The following is a 14,231-nucleotide window of genomic DNA, read 5'->3' as shown; positions in this document are numbered from 1 at the left end:
TCCCTCCCTCCCTCCGTCCCCCAACCCCCCAGCTAAGAGTTTGTCTCTTTAGTTCTACTCTGATCTTAATTATTTCTTCCCATCTAATAATTTTCGGATGGGATTGTTCTTGTTTTTCTAATTCTATGAGGTGTAGCATCAGCTTGACTATTTGAAATTTTTCTGTTCTTTTGATGTAATTGTTTACTGTGATAGACGTCCTTCTTATTATTGTGTTTGCAGTATCTCACAGGTCTTAGTATGATGTGTTTTTATTTTCATTAATTTCAAGAAATTTTTCGATTTCCTATTTCATTTCTTCTTGGACCTGCAGATCATTCAGGGGGATGTTGTTTAATTTCCATGTGTGTGTATAGTTTCAAGAGTTTTGTCTGTTATTGATTTGTGGTTTTAATCCATCATGGTCTGAAAGGATACTTGAAATAATTTCACTTTTATAAAATTTTTTCAAACTTAATTTGCAACCTAACCTGTGGTCTATCCTGGAGAATGTTCCATAAGCTGATGAGAAGAATGCATATCCTGTTGTTGTTATATCTAATGTTCTATAGATATCTGCCAAGACCAATTGGTCCAAAGTGTGTTTTAAATCTTGCATTTCTCTGTTGATTTGCTGCCTAGATGATCTGTCCAATGTTGAGAGATGGGTGTTCGGGTCCCCAACTATTATTGTATTTTGGTCTGTCTCTTTCTTTAGATCTAATAGTGTTTGCTTTATATATCTGGGTGCTCCTGTGTCCACAGTGGTAGCTTGTGAAGTTATAGTGTCTGCAGTGGCAGCAGGGTTACTTTGCTATGGTGTCTGCAGTGCCACCAGCTGCAACTGCTCCCTGTCCTCTGCAGTGTTCTTGGTGGCAGTGGGGTTGCCTCGTGGATCTGGCAGCAGCTCTGGTGTCTGAAATTACCTCACGATCATCAGCAGTTTCTACAGCAGCAGTGATTTTATCTCTTGGGAGCAGCAGTGGCAACAGCAGCTGCAACTGCCTCCCTCACATCTGCAGTGTGTTTGGTGGCAGTGGGGTTACTTCATGGTAGTGGCAGAGGCCCTGCTCTCTGCAACCACTTCCTTCACATCATTGGTGTCCTTGGCAGCAGCAGAGTTACTTCGGCAGTGGCTGTGGTGCCAGTGGATGCAGCCTTCTCCCTCACATCTGCAGTGTCCTTGGTGGCAGCAGCAGTAAATTACGGTGGTAGCAATGGTGGCAGTGGTGGCAGCTACCTCCCTTGTGTGTGTGGAGTCTGCTGCTGCAGCAGCTGGACACCCACAGGTCCGCTGCTCTGAAGGGAGCTCTTCTACAATGTACAATGGTTCTAGTACTGAACAATGGCTCCAGTGACTGCAGCGGCTGTAGCAGTGGTCCCATTTTCATCTTCTTCTTTGGGAGGAATGTGCCCTGGGCATTCCTAGTCTGCCATCATCCTGGAAGTTGAGTTCCAGAAATGTTATATTATATGTGTGGTTTTGAAGGTACATTGTAGATAAATTTAAATGGTATCATATATTAAACACTGTTAGAACTAATAAGCACATTCAGTAAAGTTGCAGGATACAAAAATCAATGTACAAAAATTAGAATTGTTTCTATATGCCCATAATAAATTATTTGAGAAAGAAATCAAGAAGCAATCCCATTTATAACAGCTACAATAAATAAATAAATAAATAAATAAATAAATAAATAAATAAATAAAAACCCTACTAATAAATTTAGCCAAAGAGGTGAAATATCTCTACAATGAAAACCATAAAACATTGATGAAAGGCATTGAAGAGGACACAAACCAATCAATACCCTATGTTCATTGTTTGGAAGCATTAAAATTGTTAAAATACTCGTGCTACTCAAAGAAATCCATGTACTAAATATTTTCAAAAATGAGAACATTTTACATGTTAAAAATAATCAATATGGTATACAAAACTTTATGTGCTTTGTCTCACATTACATAATGAAAACTTCTGGTTACAGGCTGTAATAAACACTGTGACAAATTCTGCCAAACTGAGTTCTGTATGTGTGGGGAAGAGTTAAGAGTTGGAGGAGCAAGTTAGACTTTCACCTAGAATGAGACTTATCATGAACATTACATTTGGTACATTAGACTATTAGTCTTCTGCTCCACGAACTGAGAATTATAATTCCTATCTCTATTATTTTATAGGAATACCAAAAAGATAAATAAATGCATGCTAAAGTGCTTTGCAAGTTGAGAATTAATGTAAATAAAATATTGTGTTGTTTCTAATGTACTGCTCACAAAAGAAATAGTACAAAGTGTATTCCACTTTAAATCTAAATATGTGATTGATTTCTACTACCTTCAAGTGGTGATGTCTTGTGAATTTATTTGAAGACAGTATCCTATCAACAGACTCTCACTGACTAACAATGAAGAGGTATAGTAATCCAAATATGTTTCTCTTTCTCAGTTTTCTATGACATGAATAAGCAGAATTTTAAATAAAAACCCTACTAATAAATTTAGCCAAAGAGGTGAAATATCTCTACAATGAAAACCATAAAACATTGATGAAAGGCATTGAAGAGGACACAAACCAATCAATACCCTATGTTCATTGTTTGGAAGCATTAAAATTGTTAAAATACTCGTGCTACTCAAAGAAATCCATGTACTAAATATTTTCAAAAATGAGAACATTTTACATGTTAAAAATAATCAATATGGTATACAAAACTTTATGTGCTTTGTCTCACATTACATAATGAAAACTTCTGGTTACAGGCTGTAATAAACACTGTGACAAATTCTGCCAAACTGAGTTCTGTATGTGTGGGGAAGAGTTAAGAGTTGGAGGAGCAAGTTAGACTTTCACCTAGAATGAGACTTATCATGAACATTACATTTGGTACATTAGACTATTAGTCTTCTGCTCCACGAACTGAGAATTATAATTCCTATCTCTATTATTTTATAGGAATACCAAAAAGATAAATAAATGCATGCTAAAGTGCTTTGCAAGTTGAGAATTAATGTAAATAAAATATTGTGTTGTTTCTAATGTACTGCTCACAAAAGAAATAGTACAAAGTGTATTCCACTTTAAATCTAAATATGTGATTGATTTCTACTACCTTCAAGTGGTGATGTCTTGTGAATTTATTTGAAGACAGTATCCTATCAACAGACTCTCACTGACTAACAATGAAGAGGTATAGTGGTCCAAATATGTTGCTCTTTCTCAGTTTTCTATGACATGAATAAGCAGAATTTTATCCTGCTTTCCATTATGTTTTAAGGCCTCTGGGGTCATTGTTATAATTGGCCTCCCTTGTGTTTGCAAGCCACCTGGCCTCAGTGATTAGAATAACATTGAAACCAATTCTGGCCTTACCAAAAGTTTGACCCTTATTTCAGATGCTTTATAAAACAATCCTTGGTACCTAGCAGGACAAAATTATTCATATGGTAAAAAATTATAAATTCTATTAAAATACCATAAAAAAATAACAAATTTAAAATATAAATTAGAAAACAAGGTCTCCTGAATATTATAGCAAATAGACTACTCAATAGAAAAATAACTATTTCTGCTAGAAGTAAAATAAATGCTAAAGCATAATAAAATATGCTTATATTTAATCATTCAATTAAAATTTATTGATAACCTATGATAGCTATATGGACTACTAAATCAGGTATCCTGTAGACCTTCTTCTCTTGTTCAATGAAGAAGACAAATAAAAATATTAACAGCCAGGCAAAGTGTATGATGGAAATATGCCCAATAGATATGAGAAGGAAAAGGAGAAACTTCTCCATAAAGAGATAAAGGCCAAAAAATTATTCTGGGAATAGAAAATTCCTTTCAGTTTTAAAAACAAAAACAATTAATTAAATGAAGAAGAAAAAATGTCAGAGGGTAAAACATATTACAAGGATCAAAGGTCTGCAACAATATGGTATACTTAAAGAAATGTTCTTTTACATCTTTAAATTTCATGATGATTTCATTCTGTTTTGTTAAATTTAATTAAATTAGATTTATTACTTTTTCCAGACAGGATGTACATAAGAAGTCATTATTTATGTGTTCAAAACCAATATGACATTATTTTCTGTAATTGATCTGACATCACAGACAATACATTCCATTGAGAGCAGTAAAAACAAAAAGTAGTGTAATAAAATTTAGTTGAAACTAGGCTTTTTTATGTCAACTCAATTTTTTTTGTAAATACACAGTCTTTATCAATTTTTGCCCACTGTTTCAGTAGAATAAAATTCTATTAAAGAATGAAAATTATTCTAATGTTATAGTTTACATTTATTAATCTTTTTATTTCTTTTTCATTTTGTGTATGTGCATGTGTGTGTTTAGTTTTACATCTGTTTGTTTTCCTGCACCTTAAGATTTTATTAGAAGATTATTTTCAGAATATTTCATGCTGTGGAATGGTGCAACAACTTTTTTTGAATTTAATTTAATGATTTTATCTTTAGGAGCATTTTTTTTTCTCTCTCTAATATTCTGAGACAATTTGACCTAATAATTCCTACTCTGTCTTCCCTTCTATCTATATGAAAACAGGCAGGAATTTAGGTTTTTATATACCTTTGGAATAAGACTTCCTGATAACAAGCTTTTGGAGAACTCTATATCCTGCTTAGTGTCCATGGAATCATTTATTAGAATTGTGTTAGTCCTCCCTTTTTCATGGTATTTTATGAATATACAAAATAACTAAAAAGAAAGTTGTAATCATCCCTTGTTTCATCAAAAATGTAATTTACTTTATTTTAAAGTAATCTAGTAAATTTTAGAGATATTTTATTAAGAAGAGAGGTATAGTAAAATTCTCATTATCAACCATTTTGTCTTGAATTGCCCCAATCAAAGCTTAGAGTGAAAAATGTACAAGCCAGGATTTGTGGCTGAAAAATAAGTTTTGTGGTTGTAAGCCTATTTCTAAAATAATGTTTGCCTCAAAATTCTTCTTTCTTCCTCTTGATTTAATCTGGGCAAGTTTTAAATTTTGAATTGTAATCTATATTTATTATAATACATAGTTTTAAAATTGCACTGTTTCAGTGATGTCACAAAAATTGCGGAGAAGGGAAGGTCTAAGATTTGGTCCCTCCACTGGAGCAACTACTAAAATGGTAAAAAACTGACAAAATCTGTTTCTGGAATCCTGGAATCTAATCAGAAACTTACAGCAACCATTAGAGTACACAATAAACAATGAGGTTGCCAAATATCAGTAATAAAGTGTTATAACATATATGCAGTAAACAACATAACCCCAAAATATATGAAGCTGAAGGAAGAAATAGGCAGTTCTTCACTAATGGTTGAAAATGTAAATACAACTCTTTTAATAATGAATAGAACATTTAGGCAGAAGATCAGCAAGAGAATTGAGGGTTTGAACAATACTACTGATGATCTAGACCTAACAATCATATATAAATCCCTCCAGCCAATAACATCAGAATATACATTATTAAGTACCCATGCAATGTTCTACACAATAGACCAAACATTAAGTCACAATACAAGTTCCTGATAAACTTAAGAACATTAAAGTTGTACAGAGTGCATTCTTAAGCCACAAAGGGAATAGTCTAGAAATTAATAACAGAAAGAAAACTTAAAAAAATACAAATATTGTATAATTAAACAACACATTATTAAGCAACAAATGGGTAAAAGAAAAAATCACAAGGAAAATTATCAAATACACAGATATAAATGAAAAGGAAAACACAATATAACTAAAACATATGGGATTCTGTGAAGCCAATGTTCAGTGAGAAATTTAGAATTGTCAATGCCTACATTAAAAAAAAAAAGAAAAATGTAAAATCAATCATCTAATTTTACAACTTGACAAATTAGAAAAAAAGTAAAGCAAACTAAAACAAAAGGTAGGAAATAAAAAATAAAGAAAAATCAGATAATAGAAATGAAACAGAGAATACAAAAAAAAAGTTTGGAAGAATTAGTAAAAATCAAAAGTTGGTTCTCCAAAAAGATTATCAGAACTGATAAAGCTTTAGCTAACTGATAAAGACAACAGATAGAAAATTAAAATAACTAAAGTCAAATATGAAAGTGGGGCTCTTAATGCCAAACTTACAGAAATAAAAAAAAGATTGTAAGAAACTCCTGTAAACACTGATAGAACAAGGAATAGAAGGGAACTTTCTCAACATGTTAAAGGGCTTTTACTAAAAACATGTAGTTAACATCATGGTCAATGGTAAAATCAGGAAAAGTACAAAAATGCCCATATCCAACTTTGCTATTCATCCTTGTGTTAGAAATTCTCACCAGATTCATTTAGCAAAATAAAAGGAAATAAAAGCTATCTAAATTGAAAATAAAGAAATGAAACTATCCCTATTCACAGATGACATAATTCTATATATACGATATCCAAAAAAAAAAATCCATTAAAAATTATACCAGATTTGCTAAAACAAATTCCTCTAAGTTGCAGAGTATAAGGTTAATATGCAAAAATTGGTTTATATTTGAATGTGCCCATAGTGAATAAAATTTAGAAGGATATTTGGTAAACAATTCCATTTAACATAGCAAAAATGAAAAAAGATGATAAGCTATCTAGCACTAAGTGTAACCAAGGATTTGAAAGACTTAAAATAAAAACTACAAATCATTGCCGGGAGAAATTTAAAAGTAAATAAATGGTAAGGTATCCTGATTTTATGGATTGGAAAACTTAATATTGTCATGATAGCAATATATTTAAAGCAATCTATACATTCAATACAATCCCTGCCAAAATTCAAATAGTCTTTTTTTGAAAAAATGGAAAACTAATACTTAATTTTATATAAAATTGCAATGGGTTAAAATAATCTTGGGGGGAAAAAGGCAAAGTTAGAAAACTCACTGTTACCAATTTCAAAACTTAATACAAATCTACAGGAAACAAAACATTGTCGGGCTGACTTAAAGATAGAAATAAAGACTAATGAAATATAACTCAAAATCCAGAAATAAACTTATGGCCAATTTATTTTTGAAATGAGTGTGAAAACCATTCAATGGGGAAAAATATTCTATCCAAAAATGATGTTGAGATAATTGGATTTGCACATGCAGAAGAATAAAGTTTGACCCACATTCCTCATCACATACAAATATTAACTTAAAATGGATCAATGAACTAAATATAAGAGTTGAAACTATAAAACTCATAGAAGAAAATACAGAAATAAATCATTATGACCTTGATTCGGTAATGAAGTTTTAGATATGACGCCAAAGACATGAGCAACAAAGAAAAAAAATAAATTATACTTATCAAAATTAAAGTCTTTAATGCATGAAAGGACATTATCAAGAAAGCAAAAAGGCAATGTTCAAAATGTAAGTAAATATTTGCAATCCATATATGTGACAACTCAATTAAAAAATAGGAACAAGATTTGAATAAATATTTCTCTAAAGAAGATATTAATTAGCCAATAAACACATAAAAATGCTCAATATCATTCATTAGTCAATAAGGAAATGTAGATCAAAGTCACAATGAAATTCCACTGCACACCAACTAGAATGTCTAAAAGTTCCTTTTCAAAAAATAACAATAATACTTATAAATCGCACAGGTGGGAATAATTTAAAGCTCTCATACATTCCTGGCGAGAATATAAAATGATGCAGCAACCATGGAAAAAAGACTCAAGAGTTAAACACAGAATTACCATATGGCTCAGCAAATTCACACCTATATATATGAACAAAAGAATTGAAAATACTGATCCAAATGATACTTGTATGTGAATGTTTATTGAGTATTATTGATAATAGTCAAAAAGTAGAAACAACTTAAGTATTTATCAAGCTGAATGAATAAACAAATTTTTCTATGTAAATACAGCAAAATATTATTAAGCCATAAAAAGAATGAAGTTCTGTTACATGTTATAACGTCCATGAACCTTGAAAATATTCTCCTAAGTGAAATAAGCTAGACGTAAGACAAATATTATGTAATTCTACTTACATAAAATATCTAAATGAATTTATAGAGACATACGTACATTACAGGTAACAAGGGCTGGGGGAAAGAAAAAATGGGGGATTATTGCTCAGTGGATGTAGAGTTTCTCAGTTAATAAAGTGTTTTGGAAGTGGATTGTGGTATGGTCACACAACATCCTGACTGTCATTTATGCCACTGAGTTCTATACTTCTAAATGGTTAAAATAAAATTGAGGAGAAAGTAAGCTTTATGTCATTTTTGCCTATACATTTATCATTTCCTATGTCTTAACTAAGAGACAGATATGGGGATAGAGGCACCTAATTTTGGTATGGCTTGTTGGTATTGTCATTGAGGAGGGCAACATGGGCCTGGTTCTCAAAAATTTGTCATTGTGTATTTCCACATCTCCAGTGGATACCCAAGGAACCAGAATCTGAACCCTTTCTTTTCCCATATCCTTGGGCTGGAGTGGATTCTGGGCAGCATCTGTTGAAAACACTTAAGACATTTACTACCCATAACTTCCTGGGACAATGCAAAATGAATGAAGAAAACATGAGATAGTCTTGAAAGCCTGGGAAGGAGAAGTCTAAGAATGAAGATTCTTGGGGAAATAATGGAATTAAAAGATTGCTACCTGTACCAGGAACTCCAGAGTACAATGCACATGCTCACGGGCAGTCATATGTTCAGAAAAGATCTGAGAATATCCTGGATGCACCAATGGCTGATTCTTGGATTCTGGATAAGTAGGAGATGAATATTAAGACACAGTTTAGGGAGCTAAGGAAGGTCTCTGTCAGATCCTGTCTACACAGGACATAAATATATTTTGCTTTCTTTTCAGCTACTGCCAGTTAAAGAGATCTTTGTTAGGTCACTGCCTGTCCATGAAAGTAACAGAAAAGAGACTTCAGTGACCACATACAATAAGAAACATACCCACTGCAAAAATAATTTGGAATAGTCAATAAACAAATAATTATTCCAGTATTCAACAGTCAGCATATAAAACTTGGTGTGAGGGGAGTTGATTTTCAGAGCTATCACATTGTAAAGTTCAAAATGTCCATCAAATTATAAGTCATACAAAAGAAACACGAAACTATGGCCAATTCAAAAGAACAAAATTAATTGACAGAAATTGTCAGTGGGGAAGCCCAGATATTAGGCTTACAAGAAAAATAATTTAAATAAAATGTCTTAAATATTCTCAACTGTCTAAAAAATTTTGTGGACTAAAAACAAATAAAAAGTAAGGAGAAAGATATCTGAACAAATAGAAAATGCAATTAAGAGAAGCAAATTATTAAAAGGAGCCAAATATAAATTCTGGAGCTAAAATTAAAAAAAAAAAAATTTGGAGTCCAACAGCAGACAGAAGCGTGTGCCAGTGTTCTTGAAGACAGAAGGACTGAAATGATCGATCTGAGGAGCAGAAAGAAAAAATAAAATAATCAAAAAAAGTAAATGGTGCCTAAGGAATCTGTAAGATACCCTCAAATATACCAATATACACATTATATTCATTTGAGAAAGAGAAGAGAGAAAGGAAAGGGCAGAAAGATTACTTAAAGAAATATTGGCCAAAAACTTCCCAAATTTGATTTAATATGTAAGTTTAAACACACAAGTTTAATAAGCTCTAAGTAGAATGAACTCAAAGAGAACTATATGAAAACATTACTTATCATAATCAAATTTTGAGCACCAAAGGCAAACTCTCAGAAGTAGCAAGGAAGAACTGAATTGCCACATACAAGAGGTCCTCAATAAGATTAAGATCTGATTTCTCATCAGAGACAACAGAGACTAGAATGCAGGGGATGTGGCATGATAAAGTGCTGAAAGAAAAAAAAAAGTCAACCAAGAATTTTATACATGGAAAAACTACTCATTCAAAAATGAAGGAGAGGCTGGCCAGTTAGCTCAGTTGGTCAGAGTGTGGTGTTACAACCAAGGTCAAGGGTCCAGATCCCCATACCAGCTAGCTACCAAAAAAAAAAAAAAAGGGTCAGAGTGTGGTGTTACAACCAAGGTCAAGGGTCCAGATCCCCATACCAGCTAGCTACCAAAAAAAAAAAAAGAAAAAAAAGAGAAATTAAGCCATTTTTAATTGAACAAAAAGAGGGCGAGTTCATCAGTAGTACACCTGCCACAAAGAAAATACTAAAGCTAATCTTTTAGGCTGAAATGATGAAACTTTAAACCATGCAAAGAAATAAACATACCAGTAAAAGTAACTGCCTGTTCATCAGTAGTACACCTGCCACAAAGAAAATACTAAAGCTAATCTTTTAGGCTGAAATGAAGAAACTTTAAACCATGCAAAGAAATAAACATACCAGTAAAAGTAACTGCCCAGGTAAATATATAAACCAGTATTACAGTTTGTCTTTGGAACTCTACTTTTTTTTTCTATGTGATTTAGCACAGTGCATAAAACAAGAATTATAAATCTATCTTAATTGACACACACTGTATAAAAATGTAATTTATGACAATAAAAAGCATAGTGAGGAAGGATGATGCCGTGTAGAAAAGGAATTTGGGGATGCTGTTGAAGATAAATCAGTATCAATTTAAACTAAATTGTTGTAAATTTTAAAATTTAATTTTAATTTCCATGTCAACTAACTAAAGATAAATAAAACATATAGAAAAAATGAGAAAATAAAAATGTTGCACAGAAAAAATCAACTAAACATACAGAAAGGGCATTGGACAAGTTAGGAAACAAAAGAGATATGCCGCATAGAAAACAAGTTGCAAATGGAAGAAGTATTTTCGTATTAGCAGTCACTTTAAATGTAAATAGATTAAACTCACCAATTGTAAGAGAGACTGACAGAGCAGAATTTTTAAAAATGCAGCTGTATTCTGTCTACAAGAGACTCATTTTTTTGTCCAAAGACAAAAATAGGTTGAAAATGAAAGGATGGAAATATATATTCCATACAAGGGGCAACTGAAGTGTGGTTAGGTGGCTATACTAATATTGATAAAATATATGTTAGATCAAAAATTGTTACAAGAAACAATGAAGGTCACTGTTTAGGGGGCCGTAGTCACCCCTATCATACGGTGAAGGTTATCCATATGGATCCGATGGTGGTGAACCTCAGCTACCTGATGTAGGCATGTCACTGTTGGTGGAGGAAAGAAAGCCAGGTTCACATGTGGAGCTGGTGGGGGGCACCTGGAGATGGTCCAGGAAGATGCAGAGTAGGAACAAGAGCAAAGATTAGTAAAGTAGAAAGGAGCCTGGAGGTAGAAATGGTTCCTGTTGTAGAGGTGGTGAACCAAGAAGAGAGCCATAGCCTGGAACTGGAGGTGGAGGGCCAGGAGGAAATGGACCCAATGGAGGCTACTCAAAATGTTGTTCAAGGAAAAAAAAAAAAACAACTAACCAACCAACCAACTAACAACCAACCAAAAGTGATGTTAGAGGGCGATCTCTTTTATTTGGAGGACCAGCTAGAGAAGGAAGCAGAACCTGACCAACAAGTGGAGGACCTAATGGACCAGCTGGGCCCAGAGGTCCTAAGGGTGGATATGGTGGAGTCTGTCCAGCTGGAAAAGGCGGGGGTGGCCCTCCTGGTCCTGATGGCCCCAGAAATCTGTCCCCACCAGAAACAGACTCTGGAAAATGGCCCTCTGCTCTACCACTTTGTGGAAATGCTGCACTTTAAAATGCCTGCTGTAGGACCAGCTTTACTTTTCCCAGACATTTATCCTCATTATGCAGTTTTCCTGGACTGCATTTCAAATTGACTGAGGAACTGTTTATTGCATGTACTTACAACAGGAATCTGACCATGTAGTTCTCTCTTAGGCAACAGATCTATTAACTTTTTTGAAGATGCTTCAGATCCAAACCAACTAGGGCAAACCCCTTTGACTGGTCATTTGCCCGATTTTCAAAAAAATTTATCTCCAAACTATTATTTATTCCCAAAGAATAAAGTGCTTTAGTTAAGTCTTCATCTGCTGCATACCATGTTAGATTTCCAATATGTAATGGAATGCTCTTTCTACTGTACATATAGACAACATTTGGTGCCACTCTTTTACCCACATCATCACCGACAGTTGCTGGAGGAGTATCCACGTAATCTCAGTCTTCTAGGGCATCTCCAATACTTGCAGATGGAGAGATGACATCGTCATACAAATCTATTTGATCATGCCAATCATATATACCTTCCTGGTTGAATCTTCATGCACAAATGTCTATGTGGTCCACACTATCTGACATCTTCCTTTGGCCAATTTCTGTTTTTTTTATGGCATCCTAACAGTTAATACAACTGTAAAGCAATTGGATGTAACGGACTTATATAGCACACTTCACCAGATAACAAGAGAACACAGATTCTTCTCAAGTACTCAATAAACATTCTCCAGGACAGATCACGTAGTAAACCACAAACTAAATCTCAATAGATTTTGAAATTAATTAATTTATTATTATTATTATTAAATTGAAATGTAATTGATTAGACTTATTTGTGAGGTACAGAGTTGAGTATCAATACTTGTATACAGTATGCCGTGATCAAATCAGTATAACTAGCACATTCTTCATTACAAAATGTAATCATTCTTTGTGTCCATTTCTAATAATTGTATTATTATTCAAATAATGTGCATATCTCATTGAGTTTTTCTTTGCATGTTCTCGTGATCTTTAACATCTTTTAATGTGCTTACTTGCCACATGTATATTTCTTTTGTTGGTAATCCTCTTCAATTCTTTTCTTTGCTCATTATTTTGTTTCTGAGAATTCTTTATACATCCTAGACATAATCTTTTATTTTATTTTATTAGTTATTTTCATTTAGCTTTTTAATTGAAACATAATTGATTATACATATTTATGAGGTATAGAGTTGTCTATCAGTATTATTGTACAATATGTGATTGAATCATTATTATTGGCATGTTATTCATTACAAATCATAGTTATTCTTTGTGTCCATTACCCAAATTCTCCCTAAGCCCAATCTCCTTTCACTTTTTTCACCTCTAGAAACCATAGGTCTGTTCCGTCCTTTTGTAAATTCGATATTTTTTTTGGTTTTTCTCTCTCTCTCTTTTGCTCCCACTTATGAACTACAAAACTACCATATGATCCAGCGATCCCACTATACCACTTCTGAGTATATACCCAAAGGAATGGAAATCATCATGTCAAGGGGATACTTGCACACCCATGTTCATTATAACTCTACTTACAATAGTCAAGATATGGAACCGACCTAAATGTCTATTGACAGACTACTGGATAAAGAAAATGTTGTATGTACACAATGGAATACTACTCAGCCATAAAAAGAATGAAATTCTGCCATTTGCAACAACATGGATGAACTTAGAGAAAATTATTTTAAGTGAAAGAAGTCAGGCACAAAAAGTCTCAATAGATTTTAAAAGATTGATATCAGCCAAAGCATCTTCTTCAATGGCAGAATGAAGCTAGAAATCAGCAATGAGAGGAAAGTTGGAAAATTCATAAATACATGGAAATTAATAAATATACTCTTAAACACACTGCATTAATAGCTCAAACAAGAAAACACATAATTATCCTCATTAATGCAGGAAAAAAACATTTGACACAATCTAGCATACTTTCATGATAAAAAATAAAAAGTAGAAAACTATTAAAGGAAGAGAATACCTCAGAATGATTAAATACATTTAGAAGAAACTCACAGCCAACATCATGGTCAACTATAAAAGACTGAATGCTTCCACCTTTGAACAGAAACAAACAAGAATACCTACTACCACCAATGCTATTTAATGTACTGGAAGTTCTATTCAGAATGATTAGTCAAGAAAAAGAAATAAAAGGCATACAAACTAGAAATGAATAAATAAAACAATCTATATTCATAGATAATATAGCCCTTTCATAGCAAATCTCAAGTAATCCACACAAAAGTATTGCTAGAGCTAAAAAATAAATTCAGCAGAGTTGTGGGGTACAATATTAATCAATAAAATTGCTTATGCTCCTAAACACTAGTCTGAAAAAAAAAACTAAGTAAACAACTCCAATTACAACAGCATCTATAAAACTAAAATAATGAGATTTAAATTTAATCAAGCATGTGGAAGACTTGTACTCTGGAAAGTACAAAACATTGCTGAAAGAAACTAGAGAAAACCCAAATAAATAAAAAGATATCCCATGTACATGGACTGAATGACTCAGTCTTAAGATGGCAATAGTATAC

At 32.9% G+C, this 14,231-nt stretch overlaps 1 pseudogene; it reads right to left on the bottom strand.

Moving 5' to 3' along the window:
• Positions 1-11,013: 11,013 nt before the first annotated feature.
• On the bottom strand, positions 11,014-12,243 carry LOC103608070 (annotated as a pseudogene).
• Positions 12,244-14,231: the final 1,988 nt, after the last annotated feature.

Source organism: Galeopterus variegatus, unplaced genomic scaffold (assembly GCF_000696425.1).
Source record: "Galeopterus variegatus unplaced genomic scaffold, G_variegatus-3.0.2 Scaffold7983, whole genome shotgun sequence".
In the NCBI taxonomy this organism is placed as follows: Eukaryota; Metazoa; Chordata; class Mammalia; order Dermoptera; family Cynocephalidae; genus Galeopterus; species Galeopterus variegatus.
This window is presented reverse-complemented; position numbering and strand designations above follow the sequence as displayed.